Consider the following 11,957-nt stretch of genomic DNA (forward strand, 5'->3'; position numbering starts at 1 on the left):
TATATCTAGAAAAGGTAAATTTAATTTAAGTGACATGTGTAAGTTAACTGGTATCTTTAATTATTAACATCTTACAACATAATTTTTTTCGTAGACCAAAATATTTAGAGAGAGCACTAACAGCTTTGGAGTCTCGACAATTGTCGTAAGAAAAATATAAATTCAGGTATATTATACATTAGGAGGATATTTATCTAGTGTTAGATGGTTAATAATATGATACTATCTTATATGTAATTTTTTTCAATATTTTTGTAGCTGAATTGTGAATTCATTTTGGTTTATCCGCGAGAAATCTTAAGTGATTAGCTATCCGGATCCTCTTCCTTCAAACGATCTCCTCGAGTGGTTGTTAGCATAATTGGTCCATCTTTGCCCTCATCCACAGCAAGCAGAGGAACTGTCTGACACAAAAGTGCCTCAACAATCTTGTATATGTTTACTACAATCTGAGGTTGAGGCTGAAGTGCATTCAGGAGGAAGTAGGGCTAAAGTATACAGATCCGATTCATAATGCTTTCATTGACGATAAGGATGATCCTATGATCGGATGGCTTGTGGGCCAGCAGCAGGAGTTGGAGCTTAATTAGCGAGGATCACCTCCACAACATGCCAGTTTTGTAGCTAGCGAGGTTAGGATCGATGCAAGACAATGGGCAGATTGAATATTCTACGCATCCTTTCAGCTAATCAGCCACAACTACATGGGTCATTGGGGAGCCAATCATCATGACTCCTTGTCCAAAACATCCTCTCAGATATATGATCGAGAGATGGTTAGGCGAGGCCACTATACTATTCGGTCAACTCGGTTAGGAGGGCGGTATCTATCCTCCTAGCATAGCCAGGCAGTGAGGGGCACGAAGGGTAAGCAAGCAAAGAGGGGCACAAAGGGTAAGTAGACAGCTGCGCAGCACTCCTAAAAAAGAAAAAAAAAGGCACCTACAATTCTTATGGTGAGTGGAGTCAATTCACTTAGATTCAGAGACCAGGAGCAGCAGCGATGACAGTTCTACTGGTCATGGATTTGTTGGTCAAGAATAGAGTGGAGAATATGAGACCACCGTTTATGAGACAGTCGCAGGGTAGTTTTCGATTCACTAGTGAATCCCAATTTATGCATGTTATAAAGGATAGGGACTATGGTATACGATCTGATAGAGCCCATAAGGATATGATTGCATATAGGAGACGAGCTTATCGAGGTCATTCAGGAGGACACGATGCAGCTGCAAATGACCTCGTACGTGGAGTAGGATCCATAGATATATTAGGTTTTAAGTCGTATACTGGATCCTATTACACAGCCACATGCAAGCTGATCCATACGAATATGGATATGGTGTATCTGAGGCATCATCTTTCGGTAGTTACTACCCTACACAGCAGTTTAGAACATCTTACAAGTGAAATTTTGCTGGTGGCATATTCGGATGAGCCCCTCTACAGTCGTATTATCTACCAGAGGACACCTCTCAGAGCTAAAGCTTCAGTGAGAAATACGAGAGTGCTTATAACCCTAAGCGCATTTTTTATGAAAAGAACGTACAAGACTACAACGCCGCTTGGTTAGAGGGGTAAGTTGATGTGTCTTCTGACTATGTTAATGATTCGGATATCTATAAGAGGCATCACTACTTGACGAGATTTTAGATATCGATATGTATGTTGTACTTTAAATATATTGTATTATTTTATATTTTTCATCTTATTAATTAATTTTAGGATATTTTATGTTACTTCTTATAGCATGCAACATCTCACTAATCATTTTATATTTTGTATTACTTTAAAATAACATGCATCATTTAGATTAAATTGGGACCATAGAAACATCAAAAAATATCAAATTATACTTAAAATCATTGAAAAAGTTAAAAAAATTGATTACTAATTACTCATTGAATCAGCACACCCAAGTATACCTTATGTCGATATGATATCGAACTGGTATTATACTGACTTGCCTGTCGACTGGGTCTGCCGTACCGGTCTGTACCGGCCGGTACGGGCCAGTCCGTACCGGTCCGGCCTGGAACCGGTACCGGATCAGCGTGGAATCCGGTACCGGTAGTTTATTGTTGAAGAACCGGTACGGGACCGGTACGCCACCGGTTCGGACCGGTACGGGACCGGTACGCCGACCGGTACCGGTACGGCGGACCTTGGGTATGGATCTTGGTACTGATTTGGCGGACCTTGTTGTTTAGCTTAGGGTTGGTATTTTTAAAATTTGGGGATTCTAGATTTTGCTTTTGATAAAATATTATTATTATTATTTATTATTTTAAATATTGTTAGATAGATTCCAAAGACTAGATAAGATTGGGAGATTGAAGGTGGGCCCATAACCCACAGGTCCTAGGATCGAAACCTAGCTCTGATACCATTTGTATCAACTCAAGACCTTACCCAAAATAGCTAGCCGGAAGGTATTATTTTGGTTCCTTAATCCTATATAAGTACTCAAGATCTATCTATTGAATAACCGATGTGGGACTAAACACATACCCATACGGGTTCTCACATACTTCTCCCGTTTAAGCTTTAACATCCTCATTAGGCTAAAGGTTCAAATCCATTCAAATTTAATCATAAGTACCACGATTGGCCCGTGGTCAACCTCAATGGATTTGTGTTGCAGTGTCCCCTAGTCCACATAGGTTATGGGTCGGATCTGCTCTAATACCATGTTACAATAACATATAACCTCACCCCAAAAAGCTAGCTGGAAGGTATTATTTGGGTTCCTTGATTCTATATAAGTAATCAAGATCTACCCAGTGAATAACTGATGAGGGCTAAACATACGCCTGCACGGTCCTCACGTGAGGGTGGAGTGGCAATCCAAAAGTTTGCTTTAGTTGAGATATAAAGCAGCTTAGGGATTTTGTACTCTTGAGTCTCACTCTCCAAATAAGTTATTGTTTTTAATCATTGGGTAGACTCCAATGGCTACAAAAGATTGGGTGATGTTAAGGTGGTGTTGAACTTGAGGTGGACTCACATCCCATATTTCACTTTATAATAGTAGAGATTTAGAGTAAGGAAGAGATGTAGAGCTGAACACCAAGTCCTCCAAAAGAAAATATTTTTTTATACCAGATCAAAAGAGAGTTTTGAATTTTTGGAATGTTCTCATAATATATTGTCTATATTTGTTCCCACAGTACCCTCACCTCATTATACTAATCTCATACCTACCATTATCTCCTTAGTCTTAATGATTTAGTTGATGTATTGTCAACTTTGCTTATTCTCTCTTTGGTCAATTGATTGGAGTGTGATTTACACTACCACACATCCTCTCTCTCTCTCTCTCTCTCTCTCTCTCTTCCCCCCCTCTCACTAAATGTGAATGGAGAGCCATAGGTCCATGAAAATTTTCAATCTTATGCCGTCTTTCTTTCTTAAACAGTCTCGGTAAGAAAAACATTAATTTAATCTCTCATGTTTTTTCAAATTACTCCATATATAAATCCACTCCTCTTCAACTCTAATTGTCCTTTCTCCACCCTTCTCTTAAGATTTGAAAGGTGGCTGCATATTCATGTGCTTCTTTTTGCCTATTAATGTATCACATTAAAATGAATAATAGAAAAGGGTAGAATAATTAAAAGGCATAAATAGAAACAAATTTCCTTTCTCTTTCCATGATGGAAAGTTATTATTGTACTAAAACTTGTGTCTATATCAAGTGCCAATTAATGCTTATTATATCAGATGCTTTTACTTGATTTCAATCCTTTGCGGGTACTAGGCTACAACTGATGCTTGAAAGTTTAAAGTAAGGACATGAATGATTGGACATTCTGTTTTATTGCTTCAAAAATCATTTAATATGTAAGAAGTATATTTAATTTCTATAGTATATGTAATTATTTCAGTTTGCTAGATACATAAACGCATATTAAAACTGATACAAATTTTGATTGGTCATTTAGTTGATGATCAACGCTACATTTAAATATATTACTATTCGGTTTTATTTCTTTTTTATGGATTTTTGGTACATTATGAATACTAATTAGCTCCACATGCAGTTCATGTGCCTATATACTATCTGAATCCAATAATCTATCTTCAAAAGAAATATAGAATTTGGATTCACCTTAATCCCACGTTAGAACACCTGATGGCATTAAATCTCAATCATAACTATAAAAACTTTTCTATCTGACCTGTTTGCCCTAGTTGCTAATTAGGGCATTTTGATAGGGTTCTGCTTAAAACTTTTTGAACAACACAGATCCATTAAAATTGAATTTCAAATCAAGCTAGATATGATTTTCCTGATTAGAATTATGTTCCTCAAAATTTTTAATATCGTCAGAATTTTTCTATCTAAATCCCGTCTGTGTCAGTTCTTGATGACTTATTTTGTTTGCAAAGTATTCGATGGTAGTTTTTAGTGACATGTAATTGATCTTTTCTGAGGAGCAGTCTGATATAAGTTGTTTCGGAATAAATGTATTCAAGATGGGTTTTAAACTTGTTTAAAACCTTGTTTTATTCAAATCCTTTGAAACTTGCATTGGATAGACTTGCTTCTCAAAACTCTTCATCTGAAGTTTACCACGTGCAATCACCAGTGGAACTTTCTACCCTTATTGGCGAAAGAGGGTATGTGTTCAATAATTATGCCAAGTTTGGGAATTGGAATCTTTACAAAAAATAAATGCATAACCTTGGGGAATGCATCAATGTAGACAAAATGTTAGGAAAAAATCAATTAATTGGAGCGTAGAGAGCTTGTTAAGATCAGAAATTAAAGAAAATATTGATGTATTTTAAAGATGCATCTTGTCTACTTTTTGGGGAAAAAAATTCATGCAGGTGGTAATGTAAATAATGGTGGTTCTCTTCTGGGTAGTCGAGATTTATATGATTTATCTTGTTGTTATCTTCCCGGCTTAGTAGTCCATGAAATTTCCTTATTTAATAAGATTTTAAAGACAAGAAGAGGGCAAAGGAAAAAGGGAGTTTTTTGTATGAAATTTATCTTTTATGTCATCTCCTACATGCTGCCAAAAAACTGTGCTCATAAATTCTCATCTTCTGTCCCAAACAACATAACTGACCATTTTGAAATTGCAATACCATCCTATAATGACTCTCATGTGTTCCATTCCACCAGCATTACTACAAACAGTGAATCCAAAAATAACCATCTGCCTTGTGCACTATTTAGGTACCATGACATCAATCGAAAGGCCCCCCATGTGTATCAAAATTTTATCCCTGATCTTGGACATGAATAACTCTTGCCTCTTGTGTTGCATTATCTCAAAGATGTTCTCACTCCTAGATGCTTCCAAGTCTTTGTGACCATCAGTCTGCCATATTTATTTAATTTAATATGATGCAACGATTTTAGTTTATTATGTTTATCCCATTTGAATTGATTAGATCTGCTATGAGCCTATGATACACAACTTGGTGCTCTAATTCATGTCATTCTAGTGTTTAAAATCCAATATCTTTAGATGTTTGGAACCAAGCTATGATAGATTCCATTAATTCAAGTATGTAACCCCTTAAGAATCTTTATACAATCTTTTGATGATTGAATATCACTTAGTCCTTGTTTTGCTAGTCATTTAGTATTTTTGTAAGAGGGCTATATTTTCTTTCCTCCCCACTCCTAATTAAACCTTTAATAAAGTCAGCATCCAAACCTGATTTATGAGAGGAGAGAATAAGAGTCTTGTTCTCTGTGGTAATGGTGGACGATATTGTAAAGTAAATAGAAAGGTCTTGCTGGTGATGGAGGATTTTTATAGAAATAATTGATCCAGATATTGATGGTGAAAAAGGATTGGAAAGAAGAAAGAACAGAACCTGTGCAGGGGAGTAGGGTCTCAATGGCAATAATGGAGTAGGAGGAGCCTTTTGGTGATATAGTTGTGATGTTTTTAATGTAAACCAGTAGTTTCAAGACTCCGAAATGTTCAGCACAAAAATTGCAGACTTGATCTTGTTTTATATCCATTTCAAAAATGAATTTCTTAGATTACGTGATTTCCAGGAGAGGGTGAGCCTTGGCACAAGGGAAAGGTTGCTCCATTATAATATGGAGGTCATAGGTTCGAAACATAGAAATAGCCTCTCCGCATATGGGGGTAAGGCAGCATACATCTGACCCTTCCTAGACCCCACAACAGAGGGAGCCTTGCGCATTGGGCCGCCTTTTTAGTTGGTTCAAGGTCAAGGTGCCAAACTACTCCTAGTGTATGTCACATCTATTGCATGTAATAATGTAGGGCTCAATTGCATTTTTTTTCATGTGGTGCTCTACCGAAGTGTCATACATGTGTCCATAAGGGTCTGGGTTGCATTGCTTAAAGCAACCATTCAGGTAGACATTCCTCAATTGCTCTCTAGACATTATAAATATAAGTCATCAACATATGTATATGCCACTCGCCCTCTTGGAACCATCTTGAAGCCCTTAATTAATTCCACAAATTTTTCCTTTTCATATTATATGATTGTCTAGAGTTAGAATGACAAACAAAAGCAAGGGCACTTGCATATAAGATGACCTATTAGAGCTGAGAATAAGGTCCGCAATCTCAGTACCGAATGCCATATAGGTACATTCTGGTTTGATATGATATAGTCGGTATGGTACGTTATGCATCCTGTGTCAAGATAGTTCCCAACCTCTTTTTCTCACTGTTTATCATGATACTGCCTGAAACTAGGTGGGACATGTCGGTATGGTATAGGATGCCTCTGGTTTTATATGGTACCAAGTGGCATGGTATGGTTTAGCTTGGTTTGAGTCAGTATGGATTGGTAGGGCTGATTGGGAGCCTGCACTTACCCGAATGGTGCTTTCATGCTGATTCTGATCTGGTACGGGTTGGTATGCCTTGAATCGGGTGATTCGGGACAGTACGATAAACATTGATTGAGAATGTTTAAGCAGGTGTATGGATATTCTGACGAGATGTTATGAACATCTACAGCATAGACTATAAACATTGGCTTGAAGAGGAACTTCGGTCTTTATTGATGAATCAAGAAGGAAGAAGTCTTGAAGAAAATCATGATGAAGACTTAGGGCAGGCCAGCACCCTTACCCAAGCTGCCAGCCATAATACTTTCTTAAAGACATGGCTTGATTTTTCAAAAATGTTCTACAAGAAGACAATTTGGCCAATATTTTCTTCATAAAAATAGTTAGCCCTCTCTTTCTCACTTTTAAGTAGACACGGAACCCAACTAAATTACCATTACAATTTAAGAGTGGTGGCTGAGTTTGACTACATGGTCTATTAGTTTTACATCCTACATAAGCCTCTAGTATAAAATGGACCTCTCTTAACTTCTCATGATGCCAGAAAATTAATACACCAACTTAAAGCAATATCTAGATGAAAAATATATGCTAATTTGATGTCTTAGCTAACAAGTAATCACACCAGGTCATTTAATGATTGAGCATGATGATATACTTGTCACTCTAGACCATATCATAAATCCACCAATGGTTGTTAAAGCAATAATACATAAATGGTAAAGATGAGTGTAGATCTATGTGTTGTAACTGAGCATGAAATGTGTAGAAAAGCCAAATAGCAGAGCAGTGTAGTCTCATGTTCCATGCTTTTTTTAATACATGTCAATTATGTATGATAGTTTAGCCTCTCTCTCTCTCTCGGCAATTTTTACTGGAAAAGGTGAGTATTTTAACTGCGAAAGAACTCAACATTAAACAAGCATCATGACATCCATCTATCTATTCCTTTGACTTACACCAGTCTGCTTGTGCCATGTGGCATGAAGAACTTTTTCATGTGCACAAAACGTGCCACCCCACCCACCCAAGTAAAATTTTCTGAGTTACAGTAGGAGCAAGGGGAGATAGAGAGAGTTATCTATAGGGCCACAACAGAGCCAAAATAGTTAGCTATTTGACAGGACCATGACCTGTAAAAAATTTCAACCAGTCATGATAAAGATGCGATGATTCCAAACTTGTTAGTCATTATAATTTAGCTCCTATTATTGCTGATTTCTGGATGATATTGATTTGGGGGTAACAATGAGGGGATCGATTTCATTAGCTTTCTATAATTAGTTTATTTGACTTACTCTCAGGGGAGCATAATAGCAGACTATGTGAATCTTATATCGATGCCATTATTTATGTTTATGAATGATGCTTTTATGTAACAAATGTTCTTTTTTCCTTGCAAATAACTTAGCAAATTTTGTTCATGATCCTCAAAGTCCTATAATTTAGCTGAAAAGTGACGTATAGAATGTTTTGGGTAAGGTGTCACCTCTTCAGCATTTTATAGAATCATTATTACCATAGCATGCAGAAACTGAGCATCACTTTTGTTTCTTATGATTGTAAATCATCATCCAGTAACTTTGTTTTTATGCAGGCACTCTGGATCAGATTTTGGTGTTCCGTGAGGCTTCAGCATATATAATTAACCCTTGCTCCCTTAGAGTTCTTGTACCCAACAGAAAGGTGTTTTTCCGCCTTATTGAGTGGAGAAAAGAACTTCCAATGACATTTGCAGCATTAAAGGAACCTCCAATTTTTTTTCTTTCCTTGCTTTTTTTTTTATTGCACTTAACACAGATGTTTCTGTTAATCGAAAGTTGAGGGATGTTCTGGCCTGCCTAAACAAACTGATATGCTGTCTGCACATTGTTACCTGCCAGCCATTGGTGACTGGATGAAAGTGTGTTCTCATTAAACAGTTATATTGGAAAAAAGGAAAGAAGATTTCAGAAAAAAGAACAAAAAAAAGGAAAAGAAGAGTTGTGATACTGGATCAATTCAATGAAAGAAATAAATGAAGAGTGGTATGAATGGATGAGGGGAAAAAAACAATGGATTGGAAAATAACTTGGATAAAATGGAAAAAATGGAAAAATAAGAAAGATGAAGTTTGTAGGAGAGGGAAAAGTAGAATTGATCAAAGGAAAAAGAAAGAAGAATGAAGGTGGGTGATGATGCAACCTGAAGTCCTGGACTTGTATTCATCAGTCATCTGTATTTTTTTCTCTATTTGTTTTCAGCCTTCATTGATGAGGACACTCATCCCTAATGTTATGTAGATCTTTCAATTTGACAAAAAAAAATTGGTTTGACTTGGTATGTTGTTAATTGAGATGCTGTTGATATTGTTTATGGTATCTATTTTGACAGGCTAGCTAGTTAAAAGAAATTAACTAATGTTAGAAAATTTAGTTATTGTTCTAGCAATGTTTTTAACACGTAGATTGGATCGGTCGATTGGTTGAATGGAGAAGTGATTGCCTGTTCGGTCTGGTTTCAAGGAAAATGTAAAAATCTGATTGGCTGGTATAGTCTGGTTTGACATTGTTTTGAACTTAAAATTTTTAAGATTGGGCCTGGACCAAATTTAACTGGACAAACTCATTCTCTTCATTTTTTTTCTTCTCCAGGTAAAACCCTAAGCAGTTCTCCCTCTATTTTCTTCTTCTCTTTATTCTCTGGTTTCCCATGGTCCTCCCTCTCTGATTGTCTTCTCTTTGACAGCTAATGACGACGGAGGTAGCGGATGCGGGTGGAGGTGAGGCCAGTCAGTAATATTTTTTCTCTCTCTTCTCTCTTTCTTTTTTCTTTCTCTCCCTCCTTACTATAACCATAGGGCGCCTCTATGTCAGTGCTCTGGAGCGAGGTGGTAGTTGATGGGGGTGCGCTATGCACCAGTCATAATGGTGTTGAGAGAGGGGGTGAGGAGGTGCTTCCGGCTCCGATCGGATTCTTATCCTCCTCTCCTCATCAGGAATTTTGTTTACTTTTTCCCTTTTAGTGGGTTTTAGCCTTTCAAGTGAATTTTTTGGGGGTATTATTTGGTCTTATTTGAGGGGATTTTTGGGTTGATTTTTTTCATTTGGGGCTGAGAAGATGATGGTAGGGACGGAGATATCGAATATAGCTGGGAATTTGATGGAGTTGATCTTTTCTGATGTTTATGGAAATGCCTCCTTGACGCCGGTCTGTATGAAGTGCATTCGTCAATGTTACATCCAATTACATTAGAGGTCTCTATGCCTTACTCTATCGAAAAGTTTCAATAAGTTTTTTTCTATATGAGGTCTCTATCTGCTCCATGGATTTGTTCTCCTATTCATACGAGTTTTTTTTCTTCTAATTTATGTTTAATTGTATTTGTTTCTTTCTTTCTGCCAAAAGTGTCTTCCATTAGATAATCTTCTTTTGTTTTATGATGTATATCCAGTTCTTTTAAGTTACACTACCATGGTTCGGTTGATCTTTCTTCCCTTTTTCTTTGCCTTTGTTTTGTTTTGTTTTCTTTTGTTTTATGATGGATGTCCGGTTCTTTAGAATTATAGGAGAATTTTTCTTTTTTTCTTTTTTTTCTCAGAATTTTTAAAATATAAAAATATAATTATGATATTATAATGATGGTTTGCTGGTATCTTACTGATTGGCATATTGAACTAGTTTTTTTCTTTCCTTTCCTTTTTTTTGATTGCACTTAACACAAATACTTCTGTTAATTGAAAATTGGGGGATGCTCCTAAGCTGATATGCTGTTTGCACATTTTTACCTGCCAGCCATTGGTGACCGGACGAAGGTATGTTCTTGTTAAACAATTATATGGGAAAAAAAAGAAAGAAACTTGCAGAAAAAACAGAAAAGGAAAAAAAAGAGTTGTGATAGTGGATCAATTCAACGAAAGAAATAAATGTAGACTGGTAAGAAAGGATGAGAGGAAAAACAATGGACTGAAATGGAAGATAAGTTGGATAAAAATGGAAAATAAGAATGATGAAGTTTGTTGGAGGAGGTAAAGAAGAACCTATGGAGAGCAGATAAATGCTAGTAAATATTTTGTATTCCCAAAATTGAACATGTCGGCATATATGAAGTCGCTTGGCAATAGAATCATAACAACGATAATCTTTATGTTCAATACTATAATCAAGAAAATAGCAGAGACGTGAGCGTGGTTCAAATTTAGTATGCTCATATGAAGGAAGCAAAACAAAACAAGCACAACAAAAAAATTTTAGAAAAGAGTAATCAGGAACCTTCTCATAAAGAACCTCATATAGTGATTTATTTAAGATCATAAGAGAAGGTACCCGATTGATGGTATAAACTGTTGTAAGAGTAACCTCTCCTTAGAAAGACTCAGGTAAGGCAGCAGAAAGAAGAAGGGACCTGATAGTGTCCAAGATGTGTCGATGTTTTCGTTCGGCACGACCATTATGCTGAGAGGTGTAAGGGCAAGAACGATGAGATATTGTTCCATCTTGTTTAAGTACTTTCAAGAATGAGGTAGAGGTATATTCCATGGCGTTGTCACCACGAAAAACTTTTATGGGTCGACCAAACTGAGTTTTGACCATCTGCTGAAAATCACGAAAGGTGTCAATTAACTCAAAGCGATCACATAAAAGATAAAGCCATGTATACCATGAGTAGTCATCAATTAGCAACATAAAGTATCGTGATCCTCCCTTAGTCGCAACAGGAGCAGGTCCCCAAATATCAGAGTGTATCAAATCAAAAGGTGCGGTAGAGAAAGAAACGCTTTTATTAAAGGGCAGAGCATTTTGTTTACCTAATTGACAAGAGACACAATCAAATTGAAAGTTAACTTCTCCCAAACAACTGCTCGAAGTTAAAGACTGGATACGAGACAAAAAAGTATGCCCCAAAAGAGAATGCCAAAGACTCGAGGAGACAGCAGCAACTGATGGCATAGGACTAGAGCTAAATACAAATAATGATGTGAGCTCAAACAAGTGACCAACTTTATACCCGGTCCCAACGAGCTGACCCATCTTCTGATCTTGAACATCACAACCTTTGCCAGTAAAAGTTACCTTAAGGCCATGTTCCATAAGTTGACCAACAAACAGCAAGTTAAAAGATAATTTCAGAACAAGATATGTATTTGGTAAAGAAAAGTAGAAGTAGAGATAG

General features: G+C 36.7%; 1 protein-coding gene across 4 annotated transcripts in view; it reads left to right on the forward strand.

The window, feature by feature from the left end:
- The window catches only part of LOC103696501 (zinc finger CCCH domain-containing protein 27-like), a 29,050-nt gene extending 19,914 nt beyond the window's left edge, over positions 1 to 9,136 (forward strand). For all 4 annotated transcript variants that reach the window (XM_008778159.5, XM_088710117.2, XM_088710118.2 and 1 more), the window contains one exon: positions 8,403 to 9,136. The gene's annotated coding sequence lies outside the window, so the exon portion shown is untranslated. The remainder of the gene's footprint in view (positions 1 to 8,402) is intronic.
- The last annotated feature ends 2,821 nt before the right edge of the window (positions 9,137 to 11,957 follow it).

Source organism: Phoenix dactylifera, chromosome 13, assembly GCF_051530095.1.
Source record: "Phoenix dactylifera cultivar Ajwa chromosome 13, Ajwa_hap1_PhDact_Kaust_v1.1, whole genome shotgun sequence".
Classification (NCBI taxonomy): Eukaryota; Viridiplantae; Streptophyta; class Magnoliopsida; order Arecales; family Arecaceae; genus Phoenix; species Phoenix dactylifera.